This window comes from Daphnia carinata, chromosome 10, assembly GCF_022539665.2.
Source record: "Daphnia carinata strain CSIRO-1 chromosome 10, CSIRO_AGI_Dcar_HiC_V3, whole genome shotgun sequence".
Classification (NCBI taxonomy): domain Eukaryota; kingdom Metazoa; phylum Arthropoda; class Branchiopoda; order Diplostraca; family Daphniidae; genus Daphnia; species Daphnia carinata.
Window position 1 is genome coordinate 925,037 of NC_081340.1, and position 16,976 is coordinate 942,012.

Consider the following 16,976-nt stretch of genomic DNA (forward strand, 5'->3'; position numbering starts at 1 on the left):
ATTCAATGTGAACATAGTGTGATACAGTGAGTTTCAATTTCTACATTCAAACAGCATCAAATATACGTGTATTCAATGTGAATATAGTGTATACAGTGCAGTTTCAATATCTACATTCAAACAGCATCAAATATACGTGTATTCAATGTGAATATAGTGTTATAGAATCAGTTTCAATATCTACATTCAAACAGCATCAAATATACGTGTATTCAATGTGAATATAGTGTTATAGAATCAGTTTCAATATCTACATTCAAACAGCATCAAATATACGTGTATTCAATGTGAATATAGTGTTATAGAATCAGTATCATGATCTACATTCAAACAGCATCAAATATACGTGTATTCAATGTGAATATAGTGTGAGACAGTGAGTTTCAATATCTACATTCAAACAGCATCAAATATACGTGTATTCAATGTGAATATAGTGTTATAGAATCAGTTTCATGATCTACATTCAAACAGCATCAAATATACGTGTATTCAATGTGAATATAGTGTGATACAGTGAGTTTCAATATCTACATTCAAACAGCATCAAATATACGTGTATTCAATGTGAATATAGTGTTATAGAATCAGTTTCATGATCTACATTCAAACAGCATCAAATATACGTGTATTCAATGTGAATATAGTGTTATAGAATCAGTTTCAATATCTACATTCAAACAGCATCAAATATACGTGTATTCAATGTGAATATAGTGTTATAGAATCAATTTCATCATCTACATTCAAACAGTATCAAATATACGTGTATTCAATGTGAATATAGTATGTTATAGAATCAGTTTCAATATCTACATTCAAACAGCATCAAATATACGTGTATTCAATGTGAATATAGTGATACAGTGAGTTTCAATATCTACATTCAAACAGCATCAAATATACGTGTATTCAATGTGAATATAGTGTGATACAGTGAGTTTTCAATATCTACATTCAAACAGCATCAAATATACGTGTATTCAATGTGAATATAGTGTTATAGAATCAGTTTCAATATCTACATTCAAACAGCATCAAATATACGTGTATTCAATGTGAATATAGTGTTATAGAATCAGTTTCAATATCTACATTCAAACAGCATCAAATATACGTGTATTCAATGTGAATATAGTGTTATAGAATCAGTTTCAATATCTACATTCAAACAGCATCAAATATACGTGTATTCAATGTGAATATAGTGTTATAGAATCAGTTTCAATATCTACATTCAAACAGCATCAAATATACGTGTATTCAATGTGAATATAGTGTTATAGAATCAGTTTCAATATCTACATTCAAACAGCATCAAATATACGTGTATTCAATGTGAATATAGTGTTATAGAATCAGTTTCAATATCTACATTCAAACAGCATCAAATATACGTGTATTCAATGTGAATATAGTGTTATAGAATCAGTTTCAATATCTACATTCAAACAGCATCAAATATACGTGTATTCAATGTGAATATAGTGTTATAGAATCAGTTTCAATATCTACATTCAAACAGCATCAAATATACGTGTATTCAATGTGAATATAGTGTTATAGAATGAGTTTCAATATCTACATTCAAACAGCATCAAATATACGTGTATTCAATGTGAATATAGTGTTATAGAATCAGTTTCAATATCTACATTCAAACAGCATCAAATATACGTGTATTCAATGTGAATATAGTGTTATAGAATCAGTTTCAATATCTACATTCAAACAGCATCAAATATACGTGTATTCAATGTGAATATAGTGTTATAGAATCAGTTTCATATCTACATTCAAACAGCATCAAATATACGTGTATTCAATGTGAATATAGTGTTATAGAATCAGTTTCAATATCTACATTCAAACAGCATCAAATATACGTGTATTCAATGTGAATATAGTGTTATAGAATCAGTTTCAATATCTACATTCAAACAGCATCAAATATACGTGTATTCAATGTGAATATAGTGTTATAGAATCAGTTTCAATATCTACATTCAAACAGCATCAAATATACGTGTATTCAATGTGAATATAGTGTTATAGAATCAGTTTCAATATCTACATTCAAACAGCATCAAATATACGTGTATTCAATGTGAATATAGTGTTACAGTGAGTTTCAATATCTACATTCAAACAGTATCTAACATAAGTGTATTCAATGTGAATGTAGTGTTATAGAATCAGTTTCAATATTTCAAACAGCATCAAATATACGTGTATTCAATGTGAATATAGTGTTATAGAATCAGTTTCAATATCTACATTCAAACAGCATCAAATATACGTGTATTCAATGTGAATATAGTGTTATAGTGAGTTTCAATATCTACATTCAAACAGCATCAAATATACGTGTATTCAATGTGAATATAGTGTTATAGAATCAGTTTCAATATCTACATTCAAACAGCATCAAATATACGTGTATTCAATGTGAATATAGTGTTATAGAATCAGTTTCAATATCTACATTCAAACAGCATCAAATATACGTGTATTCAATGTGAATATAGTGTTATAGAATCAGTTTCAATATCTACATTCAAACAGCATCAAATATACGTGTATTCAATGTGAATATAGTGTTATAGAATGAGTTTCAATATCTACATTCAAACAGCATCAAATATACGTGTATTCAATGTGAATATAGTGTTATAGAATCAGTTTCAATATCTACATTCAAACAGCATCAAATATACGTGTATTCAATGTGAATATAGTGTTATAGAATCAGTTTCAATATCTACATTCAAACAGCATCAAATATACGTGTATTCAATGTGAATATAGTGTTATAGAATCAGTTTCAATATCTACATTCAAACAGCATCAAATATACGTGTATTCAATGTGAATATAGTGTTATAGAATCAGTTTCAATATCTACATTCAAACAGCATCAAATATACGTGTATTCAATGTGAATATAGTGTTATAGAATCAGTTTCAATATCTACACATTCAAACAGCATCAAATATACGTGTATTCAATGTGAATATAGTGTGATACAGTCAGTTTCAATATCTACATTCAAACAGCATCAAATATACGGTTAATAAATGTGAATATAGTGTTATAGAATCAATTTCATGATCTACATTCAAACAGTATCAAATATACGTGTATTCAATGTGAATATAGTGTTATAGAATCATTTTCATGATCTACATTCAAACAGTATCAAATATACGTGTATTCAATGTGAATATAGTGTTATAGAATGAGTTTCAATATCTACATTCAAACAGCATCAAATATACGTGTATTCAATGTGAATATAGTGTGATACAGTGAGTTTCAATATCTACATTCAAACAGCATCAAATATACGTGTATTCAATGTGAATATAGTGTGTATAGAATGAGTTTCAATATCTACATTCAAACAGCATCAAATATACGTGTATTCAATGTGAATATAGTGTTATAGAGTCAGTTTCAATATCTACATTCAAACAGCATCAAATATACGTGTATTCAATGTGAATATAGTGTTATACAATCAGTTTCAATATCTACATTCAAACAGCATCAAATATACGTGTATTCAATGTGAATATAGTGTTATAGAATCAGTTTCAATATCTACATTCAAACAGCATCAAATATACGTGTATTCAATGTGAATATAGTGTTATAGAATGAGTTTCAATATCTACATTCAAACAGCATCAAATATACGTGTATTCAATGTGAATATAGTGTTATAGAATCAGTTTCAATATCTACATTCAAACAGCATCAAATATACGTGTATTCAATGTGAATATAGTGTTATAGAATCAGTTTCAATATCTACATTCAAACAGCATCAAATATACGTGTATTCAATGTGAATATAGTGTGATACAGTGAGTTTCAATATCTACATTCAAACAGCATCAAATATACGTGTATTCAATGTGAATATAGTGTTATAGAATCAGTTTCAATATCTACATTCAAACAGCATCAAATATACGTGTATTCAATGTGAATATAGTGTTATAGAATCAGTTTCAATATCTACATTCAAACAGCATCAAATATACGTGTATTCAATGTGAATATAGTGTTATAGAATCAGTTTCAATATCTACATTCAAACAGCATCAAATATACGTGTATTCAATGTGAATATAGTGTTATAGAATGAGTTTCAATATCTACATTCAAACAGCATCAAATATACGTGTATTCAATGTGAATATAGTGTTATAGAATGAGTTTCAATATCTACATTCAAACAGCATCAAATATACGTGTATTCAAAGTGATTATAGTGTTATTGAATGAGTTTCAATATCTACATTCAAACAGCATCAAATATACGTGTATTCAATGTGAATATAGTGTTATAGAATCAGTTTCATATCTACATTCAAACAGCATCAAATATACGTGTATTCAATGTGAATATAGTGTTATAGAATGAGTTTCAATATCTACATTCAAACAGCATCAAATATACGTGTATTCAATGTGAATATAGTGTTATGAATCATTCACATTCAAACAGATCATATAGTGTGTATACAATGTGAATATAGTGTATACAGTGAGTTTCAATATCTACATTCAAACAGCATCAAATATACGTGTATTCAATGTGAATATAGTGTTATAGAATCAGTTTCAATATCTACATTCAAACAGCATCAAATATACGTGTATTCAATGTGAATATAGTGTTATAGAATGAGTTTCAATATCTACATTCAAACAGCATCAAATATACGTGTATTCAATGTGAATATAGTGTTATAGAATGAGTTTCAATATCTACATTCAAACAGCATCAAATATACGTGTATTCAATGTGAATATAGTGTTATAGAATCAGTTTCAATATCTACATTCAAACAGCATCAAATATACGTGTATTCAATGTGAATATAGTGTTATAGAATCAGTTTCAATACTACATTCAAACAGCATCAAATATACGTGTATTCAATGTGAATATAGTGTTATAGAATCAGTTTCAATATCTACATTCAAACAGCATCAAATATACGTGTATTCAATGTGAATATAGTGTTATAGAATGAGTTTCAATATCTACATTCAAACAGCATCAAATATACGTGTATTCAATGTGAATATAGTGTTATAGAATCAGTTTCAATATCTACATTCAAACAGCATCAAATATACGTGTATTCAATGTGAATATAGTGTGATACAGTGAGTTTCAATATCTACATTCAAACAGCATCAAATATACGTGTATTCAATGTGAATATAGTGTTATAGAATCAGTTTCAATATCTACATTCAAACAGCATCAAATGTATGTGTATTCAATGTGAATATAGTGTGATACAGTGAGTTTAAATATCTACATTCAAACAGCATCAAATATACGAGTATTCAATGTGAATATAGTGTGATAGAGTGAGTTTCAATATCTACATTCATTCAAACAGCATCAAATATACGTGTATTCAATGTGAATATAGTGTAGAATAGAATCAATTTCATCTACATTCAAACAGCATCAAATATACGTGTATTCAATGTGAATATAGTGTTATAGAATCAGTTTCAATATCTACATTCAAACAGCATCAAATATACGTGTATTCAATGTGAATATAGTGTTATAGAATGAGTTTCAATATCTACATTCAAACAGCATCAAATATACGTGTATTCAATGTGAATATAGTGTTATAGAATCAGTTTCAATATCTACATTCAAACAGCATCAAATATACGTGTATTCAATGTGAATATAGTGTTATAGAATGAGTTTCAATATCTACATTCAAACAGCATCAAATATACGTATTCAATGTGAATATAGTGTTATAGAATCAGTTTCAATATCTACATTCAAACAGCATCAAATATACGTGTATTCAATGTGAATATAGTGTTATAGAATCAGTTTCAATATCTACATTCAAACAGCATCAAATATACGTGTATTCAATGTGAATATAGTAGAATCAGTTTCATGATCTACATTCAAACAGTATCAAATATACGTGTATTCAATGTGAATATAGTATGATACAGTGAGGTTCAATATCTACATTCAAACAGCATCAAATATACGTGTATTCAATGTGAATATAGTGTGATACAGTGAATATCAATATCTACATTCAAACAGCATCAAATATACGTGTATTCAATGTGAATATAGTGTTATAGAATCAGTTTCAATATCTACATTCAAACAGCATCAAATATACGTGTATTCAATGTGAATATAGTGTTATAGAATGAGTTTCAATATCTACATTCAAACAGCATCAAATATACGTGTATTCAATGTGAATATAGTGTTATAGAATCAGTCAATATCTACATTCAAACAGCATCAAATATACGTGTATTCAATGTGAATATAGTGTTATAGAATCAGTTTCAATATCTACATTCAAACAGCATCAAATATACGTGTATTCAATGTGAATATAGTGTTTCATATCAATTCAAACAGCAATATCAATGTAATATTCAAACAGTGATCACATTCAAACAGCATCAAATATACGTGTATTCAATGTGAATATAGTGTTATAGAATCAGTTTCAATATCTACATTCAAACAGCATCAAATATACGTGTATTCAATGTGAATATAGTGTTACAGTGAGTTTCAATCTATCTACATTCAAACAGCATCAAATATACGTGTATTCAATGTGAATATACATTCAAACAGCATCAAATATACGTGTATTCAATGTGAATATAGTGTGATACAGTGAGTTTCAATATCTACATTCAAACAGCATCAAATATACGTGTATTCATTCAATGTGAATATAGTGTGATAGAATGAGTTTCAATATCTACATTCAAACAGCATCAAATATACGTGTATTCAATGTGAATATAGTGTTATAGAATGAGTTTCAATATCTACATTCAAACAGCATCAAATATACGTGTATTCAATGTGAATATAGTGTGATAAATATAATGTATTCAATGTTTCATATCTACATTCAAACAGCATCAAATATACAAATATACGTATTCAATGTGAATATAGTGTTATAGAATCAGTTTTCAATATCTACATTCAAACAGCATCAAATATACGTGTATTCAATGTGAATATAGTGTTATAGAATCAGTTTCAATATCTACATTCAAACAGCATCAAATATACGTGTATTCAATGTGAATATAGTGTGATACAGTGAGTTTCAATATCTACAGCATCAAATATACGTGTATTCAATGTGAATATAGTTTACATGAGTTTCATATCTACATTCAAACAGCATCAAATATACGTGTATTCAATGTGAATATAGTGTTATAGAATGAGTTTCATGATCTACATTCAAACAGTATCAAATATACGTGTATTCAATGTGAATATAGTATGATACAGTGAGTTTCAATGTCTACATTCAAACAGCATCAAATATACGTGTATTCAATGTGATATAGTGTTATAGAATCAGTTTCAATATCTACATTCAAACAGCATCAAATATACGTGTATTCAATGTGAATATAGTGTGATACAGTGAGTTTCAATATCTACATTCAAACAGCATCAAATATACGTGTATTCAATGTGAATATAGTGTTATAGAATCAGTTTCAATATCTACATTCAAACAGCATCAAATATACGTGTATTCAATGAATATAGTGTTATAGAGTGAGTTTCAATATCTACATTCAAACAGCATCAAATATACGTATATTCAATGTGAATATAGTGTTATAGAATGAGTTTCAATATCTACATTCAAACAGCATCAAATATACGTGTATTCAATGTGAATATAGTGTTATAGAATCAGTTTCAATATCTACATTCAAACAGCATCAAATATACGTGTATTCAATGTGAATATAGTGTAATAGAGTGAGTTTCAATATCTACATTCAAACAGCATCAAATATACGTGTATTCAATGTGAATATAGTGTTATAGAATCAGTTTCAATATCTACATTCAAACAGCATCAAATATACGTGTATTCAATGTGAATATAGTGTTACAGAATCAGTTTCAATATCTACATTCAAACAGCATCAAATATACGTGTATTCAATGTGAATATAGTGTTATACAATGAGTTTCAATATCTACATTCAAACAGCATCAAATATACGTGTATTCAATGAATATAGTGTTATAGCAGTTTCAATATCTACATTCAAACAGCATCAAATATACGTGTATTCAATGTGAATATAGTGTTATAGAATCAGTTTCAATATCTACATTCAAACAGCATCAAATATACGTGTATTCAATGTGAATATAGTGTTATAGAATCAGTTTCATATCTACATTCAAACAGCATCAAATATACGTGTATTCAATGTGAATATAGTGTTATAGAATCAGTTTCAATATCTACATTCAAACAGCATCAAATATACGTGTATTCAATGTGAATATAGTGTTATAGAATCAGTTTCAATATCTACATTCAAACAGCATCAAATATACGTGTATTCAATGTGAATATAGTGTTATAGAATCAGTTTCAATATCTACATTCAAACAGCATCAAATATACGTGTATTCAATGTGAATATAGTGTTATAGAATCAGTTTCAATATCTACATTCAAACAGCATCAAATATACGTGTATTCAATGTGAATATAGTGTTATAGAATCAGTTTCAATATCTACATTCAAACAGCATCAAATATACGTGTATTCAATGTGAATATAGTGTTATAGAATCAGTTTCAATATCTACATTCAAACAGCATCAAATATACGTGTATTCAATGTGAATATAGTGTTATAGAATCAGTTTCAATATCTACATTCAAACAGCATCAAATATACGTGTATTCAATGTGAATATAGTGTTATAGAATCAGTTTCAATATCTACATTCAAACAGCATCAAATATACGTGTATTCAATGTGAATATAGTGTTATAGAATCAGTTTCAATATCTACATTCAAACAGCATCAAATATACGTGTATTCAATGTGAATATAGTGTGATATAGAATGAGTTTCAATATCTACATTCAAACAGCATCAAATATACGTGTATTCAATGTGAATATAGTGTTATAGAATCAGTTTCATGATCTACATTCAAACAGCATCAAATATACGTGTATTCAATGTGAATATAGTGTTATAGAATCAGTTTCAATATCTACATTCAAACAGCATCAAATATACGTGTATTCAATGTGAATATAGTGTTATAGAATCAGTTTCAATATCTACATTCAAACAGCATCAAATATACGTGTATTCAATGTGAATATAGTGTTATAGAATCAGTTTCAATATCTACATTCAAACAGCATCAAATATACGTGTATTCAATGTGAATATAGTGTTATAGAATCAGTTTCAATATCTACATTCAAACAGCATCAAATATACGTGTATTCAATGTGAATATAGTGTTATAGAATCAGTTTCAATATCTACATTCAAACAGCATCAAATATACGTGTATTCAATGTGAATATAGTGTTATAGAATCAGTTTCAATATCTACATTCAAACAGCATCAAATATACGTGTATTCAATGTGAATATAGTGTTATAGAATCAGTTTCAATATCTACATTCAAACAGCATCAAATATACGTGTATTCAATGTGAATATAGTGTTATAGAAGTGAGTTTCAATATCTACATTCAAACAGCATCAAATATACGTGTATTCAATGTGAATATAGTGTTATAGAATCAGTTTCAATATCTACATTCAAACAGCATCAAATATACGTGTATTCAATGTGAATATAGTGTTATAGAATCAGTTTCAATATCTACATTCAAACAGCATCAAATATACGTGTATTCAATGTGAATATAGTGTTATAGAATCAGTTTCAATATCTACATTCAAACAGCATCAAATATACGTGTATTCAATGTGAATATAGTGTTATAGAATCAGTTTCAATATCTACATTCAAACAGCATCAAATATACGTGTATTCAATGTGAATATAGTGTTATAGAATCAGTTTCAATATCTACATTCAAACAGCATCAAATATACGTGTATTCAATGTGAATATAGTGTTATAGAATCAGTTTCAATATCTACATTCAAACAGCATCAAATATACGTGTATTCAATGTGAATATAGTGTTATAGAGTGAGTTTCAATATCTACATTCAAACAGCATCAAATATACGTGTATTCAATGTGAATATAGTGTTATAGAATCAGTTTCAATATCTACATTCAAACAGCATCAAATATACGTGTATTCAATGTGAATATAGTGTTATAGAATCAGTTTCAATATCTACATTCAAACAGCATCAAATATACGTGTATTCAATGTGAATATAGTGTTATAGAATCAGTTTCAATATCTACATTCAAACAGCATCAAATATACGTGTATTCAATGTGAATATAGTGTTATAGAATCAGTTTCAATATCTACATTCAAACAGCATCAAATATACGTGTATTCAATGTGAATATAGTGTTATAGAATCAGTTTCAATATCTACATTCAAACAGCATCAAATATACGTGTATTCAATGTGAATATAGTGTTATAGAATCAGTTTCAATATCTACATTCAAACAGCATCAAATATACGTGTATTCAATGTGAATATAGTGTTATAGAATCAGTTTCAATATCTACATTCAAACAGCATCAAATATACGTGTATTCAATGTGAATATAGTGTTATAGAATCAGTTTCAATATCTACATTCAAACAGCATCAAATATACGTGTATTCAATGTGAATATAGTGTTATAGAATCAGTTTCAATATCTACATTCAAACAGCATCAAATATACGTGTATTCAATGTGAATATAGTGTTATAGAATCAGTTTCAATATCTACATTCAAACAGCATCAAATATACGTGTATTCAATGTGAATATAGTGTTATAGAATCAGTTTCAATGATCTACATTCAAACAGCATCAAATATACGTGTATTCAATGTGAATATAGTGTTATAGAATCAGTTTCAATATCTACATTCAAACAGCATCAAATATACGTGTATTCAATGTGAATATAGTGTTATAGAATCAGTTTCAATATCTACATTCAAACAGCATCAAATATACGTGTATTCAATGTGAATATAGTGTTATAGAATCAGTTTCAATATCTACATTCAAACAGCATCAAATATACGTGTATTCAATGTGAATATAGTGTTATAGAATCAGTTTCAATATCTACATTCAAACAGCATCAAATATACGTGTATTCAATGTGAATATAGTGTGATACAGAATGAGTTTCAATATCTACATTCAAACAGCATCAAATATACGTGTATTCAATGTGAATATAGTGTTATAGAATCAGTTTCAATATCTACATTCAAACAGCATCAAATATACGTGTATTCAATGTGAATATAGTGTTATAGAATCAGTTTCAATATCTACATTCAAACAGCATCAAATATACGTGTATTCAATGTGAATATAGTGTGATAGAATCAGTTTCAATATCTACATTCAAACAGCATCAAATATACGTGTATTCAATGAATATAGTGTTATAGAATCAGTTTCAATATCTACATTCAAACAGCATCAAATATACGTGTATTCAATGTGAATATAGTGTTACAGAATCAGTTTCAATATCTACATTCAAACAGCATCAAATATACGTGTATTCAATGTGAATATATTGTTATAGAATCCGTTTCAATATCTACATTCAAACAGCATCAAATATACGTGTATTCAATGTGAATATAGTGTTATAGAATCAGTTTCAATATCTACATTCAAACAGCATCAAATATACGTGTATTCAATGTGAATATAGTGTTATAGAATCAGTTTCATGATCTACATTCAAACAGCATCAAATATACGTGTATTCAATGTGAATATAGTGTTATATAATGAGTTTCAATATCTACATTCAAACAGCATCAAATATACGTGTATTCAATGTGAATATAGTGTTATAGAATCAGTTTCAATATCTACATTCAAACAGCATCAAATATACGTGTATTCAATGTGAATATAGTGTTATAGAATCAGTTTCAATATCTACATTCAAACAGCATCAAATATACGTGTATTCAATGTGAATATAGTGTTATAGAATCAGTTTCAATATCTACATTCAAACAGCATCAAATATACGTGTATTCAATGTGAATATAGTGTTATAGAATGAGTTTCAATATCTACATTCAAACAGCATCAAATATACGTGTATTCAATGTGAATATAGTGTTATAGAATCAGTTTCAATATCTACATTCAAACAGCATCAAATATACGTGTATTCAATGTGAATATAGTGTTATAGAATCAGTTTCATGATCTACATTCAAACAGCATCAAATATACGTGTATTCAATGTGAATATAGTGTTATAGAATCAGTTTCATGATCTACATTCAAACAGCATCAAATATACGTGTATTCAATGTGAATATAGTGTGATACAGTGAGTTTCAATATCTACATTCAAACAGCATCAAATATACGTGTATTCAATGTGAATATAGTGTTATAGAATCAGTTTCATGATCTACATTCAAACAGCATCAAATATACGTGTATTCAATGTGAATATAGTGTTATAGAATCAGTTTCAATATCTACATTCAAACAGCATCAAATATACGTGTATTCAATGTGAATATAGTGTTATAGAATCAGTTTCATGATCTACATTCAAACAGCATCAAATATACGTGTATTCAATGTGAATATAGTGTGATACAGTGAGTTTCAATATCTACATTCAAACAGCATCAAATATACGTGTATTCAATGTGAATATAGTGTTATAGAATCAGTTTCATGATCTACATTCAAACAGCATCAAATATACGTGTATTCAATGTGAATATAGTGTTATAGAATCAGTTTCAATATCTACATTCAAACAGCATCAAATATACGTGTATTCAATGTGAATATAGTGTTATAGAATCAGTTTCATGATCTACATTCAAACAGCATCAAATATACGTGTATTCAATGTGAATATAGTGTGATACAGTGAGTTTCAATATCTACATTCAAACAGCATCAAATATACGTGTATTCAATGTGAATATAGTGTTATAGAATCAGTTTCATGATCTACATTCAAACAGCATCAAATATACGTGTATTCAATGTGAATATAGTGTTATAGAATCAGTTTCAATATCTACATTCAAACAGCATCAAATATACGTGTATTCAATGTGAATATAGTGTTATAGAATCAGTTTCATGATCTACATTCAAACAGCATCAAATATACGTGTATTCAATGTGAATATAGTGTGATACAGTGAGTTTCAATATCTACATTCAAACAGCATCAAATATACGTGTATTCAATGTGAATATAGTGTTATAGAATCAGTTTCATGATCTACATTCAAACAGCATCAAATATACGTGTATTCAATGTGAATATAGTGTTATAGAATCAGTTTCATGATCTACATTCAAACAGCATCAAATATACGTGTATTCAATGTGAATATAGTGTTATACAGTCAGTTTCAATATCTACAAACAAAAATGATCAAATATACGAGTAATAAATCTGAATATAGTGTTATAGAATCAGTTTCATGATCTACATTCAAACAGCATCAAATATACGTGTATTCAATGTGAATATAGTGTTATAGAATCAGTTTCAATATCTACATTCAAACAGCATCAAATATACGTGTATTCAATGTGAATATAGTGTTATAGAATCAGTTTCATGATCTACATTCAAACAGCATCAAATATACGTGTATTCAATGTGAATATAGTGTTATAGAATCAGTTTCATGATCTACATTCAAACAGCATCAAATATACGTGTATTCAATGTGAATATAGTGTTATAGAATCAGTTTCATATCTACATTCAAACAGCATCAAATATACGTGTATTCAATGTGAATATAGTGTTATAGAATCAGTTTCATGATCTACATTCAAACAGCATCAAATATACGTGTATTCAATGTGAATATAGTGTTATAGAATCAGTTTCAATATCTACATTCAAACAGCATCAAATATACGTGTATTCAATGTGAATATAGTGTTATAGAATCAGTTTCAATATCTACATTCAAACAGCATCAAATATACGTGTATTCAATGTGAATATAGTGTTATAGAATCAGTTTCATGATCTACATTCAAACAGCATCAAATATACGTGTATTCAATGTGAATATAGTGTGATACAGTGAGTTTCAATATCTACATTCAAACAGCATCAAATATACGTGTATTCAATGTGAATATAGTGTTATAGAATCAGTTTCATGATCTACATTCAAACAGCATCAAATATACGTGTATTCAATGTGAATATAGTGTTATAGAATCAGTTTCAATATCTACATTCAAACAGCATCAAATATACGTGTATTCAATGTGAATATAGTGTTATAGAATCAGTTTCATGATCTACATTCAAACAGCATCAAATATACGTGTATTCAATGTGAATATAGTGTTATAGAATCAGTTTCAATATCTACATTCAAACAGCATCAAATATACGTGTATTCAATGTGAATATAGTGTTATAGAATCAGTTTCATATCTACATTCAAACAGCATCAAATATACGTGTATTCAATGTGAATATAGTGTTATAGAATCAGTTTCATGATCTACATTCAAACAGCATCAAATATACGTGTATTCAATGTGAATATAGTGTTATAGAATCAGTTTCATGATCTACATTCAAACAGCATCAAATATACGTGTATTCAATGTGAATATAGTGTTATAGAATCAGTTTCATATCTACATTCAAACAGCATCAAATATACGTGTATTCAATGTGAATATAGTGTTATAGAATCAGTTTCAATATCTACATTCAAACAGCATCAAATATACGTGTATTCAATGTGAATATAGTGTTATAGAATCAGTTTCATGATCTACATTCAAACAGCATCAAATATACGTGTATTCAATGTGAATATAGTGTTATAGAATCAGTTTCATGATCTACATTCAAACAGCATCAAATATACGTGTATTCAATGTGAATATAGTGTTATACAATCAGTTTCAATGATCTACATTCAAACAGCATCAAATATACGTGTATTCAATGTGAATATAGTGTTATAGAATCAGTTTCATGATCTACATTCAAACAGTATCAAATATACGTGTATTCAATGTGAATATAGTGTTATAAGTCAGTTTCAATATTCAAACAGCATCAAATATACGTGTATTCAATGTGAATATAGTGTTATAGAATCAGTTTCATGATCTACATTCAAACAGTATCAAATATACGTGTATTCAATGTGAATACAATGTGATACAGTGAGTTTCAATATCTACATTCAAACAGCATCAAATATACGTGTATTCAATGTGAATATAGTGTTATAGAATCAGTTTCATGATCTACATTCAAACAGCATCAAATATACGTGTATTCAATGTGAATATAGTGTTATAGAATCAGTTTCATGATCTACATTCAAACAGTATCAAATATACGTGTATTCAATGTGAATATAGTGTTATAGAATCAGTTTCATGATCTACATTCAAACAGTATCAAATATACGTGTATTCAATGTCAATATAGTGTTATAGAATCAGTTTCATGATCTACATTCAAACAGTATCAAATATACGTGTATTCAATGTGAATATAGTGTTATAGAATCAGTTTCATGATCTACATTCAAACAGTATCAAATATACGTGTATTCAATGTGAATATAGTGTTATAGAATCAGTTTCATGATCTACATTCAAACAGCATCAAATATACGTGTATTCAATGTGAATATAGTGTTATAGAATCAGTTTCATGATCTACATTCAAACAGTATCAAATATACGTGTATTCAATGTGAATATAGTGTTATAGAATCAGTTTCATGATCTACATTCAAACAGTATCAAATATACGTGTATTCAATGTGAATATAGTGTTATAGAATCAGTTTCATATCTACATTCAAACAGCATCAAATATACGTGTATTCAATGTGAATATAGTGTTATAGAATCAGTTTCATGAATATAGTGTTTCATAATATAGATAGATCAGTTTCATGATCTACATTCAAACAGTATCAAATATACGTGTATTCAATGTGAATATAGTGTTATAGAATCAGTTTCATGATCTACATTCAAACAGTATCAAATATACGTGTATTCAATGTGAATATAGTGTTATAGAATCAGTTTCATGATCTACATTCAAACAGTATCAAATATACGTGTATTCAATGTCAATATAGTGTTATATTAAATATGTTATATCTAATATAGTTCATTTAATAAAATACTACAACGGCCACACCAGAAATATTTATTAGATTTTTCTTACTTTTTAGTGCATAAATAACTTTTCCAGTTGCACTCATGTTGTACTTGCCCATACAACTATCAGCAACGATTAACAAGCAAGTCTTACCATATCGGTAGCGCTCTAACCTGTGACACGGGTAGGCTTGTGTTTGATTCTCCGTGGCTACATTTCTTCTGAGGTTTTTAATAATTATTCTATGAAAGAATTTTTGGGAAGAAAACAATTACTGGTGTTTAGGGTAATACTACTGAAATGGCAAATAATGGTAGTTCTGACTTCCCAATTTTCACATGTGGTTTCAGTATTTCAGCCAGTCAGTATTTAGATCTTCATGGTGTAGGTTGTCGACGGTGCTTCGAATGTGCTTCGAATGTGCTTCGAATGTGCTGTGAATGTGCTAATCATCTGTTGTTCGTGTCCAGCGGCCTGCCCAGTTCCTGCCCAGCTGCGGATTGTTTCTAAGGAGTCGCAAACCGTAAGTACATTTTCTATTTCACTAGTGCTGGGCCGTACCCGGACACATTGTATCAGGCTCGGAACGGATAGGCAACGGTTCGAGTGCTGGCATTGTTAATTTAAGTGTAAGGGCATTGAGACTTGTCACCTCAATGGGCACAGGTATCGGGATTGGTTTCACAGTGTCGTCGTGAAACCAATTGTCTGACCCAGGTCAGTGGACCTTCAGTTAAATAGATATCTTAGTCGGGACGTATG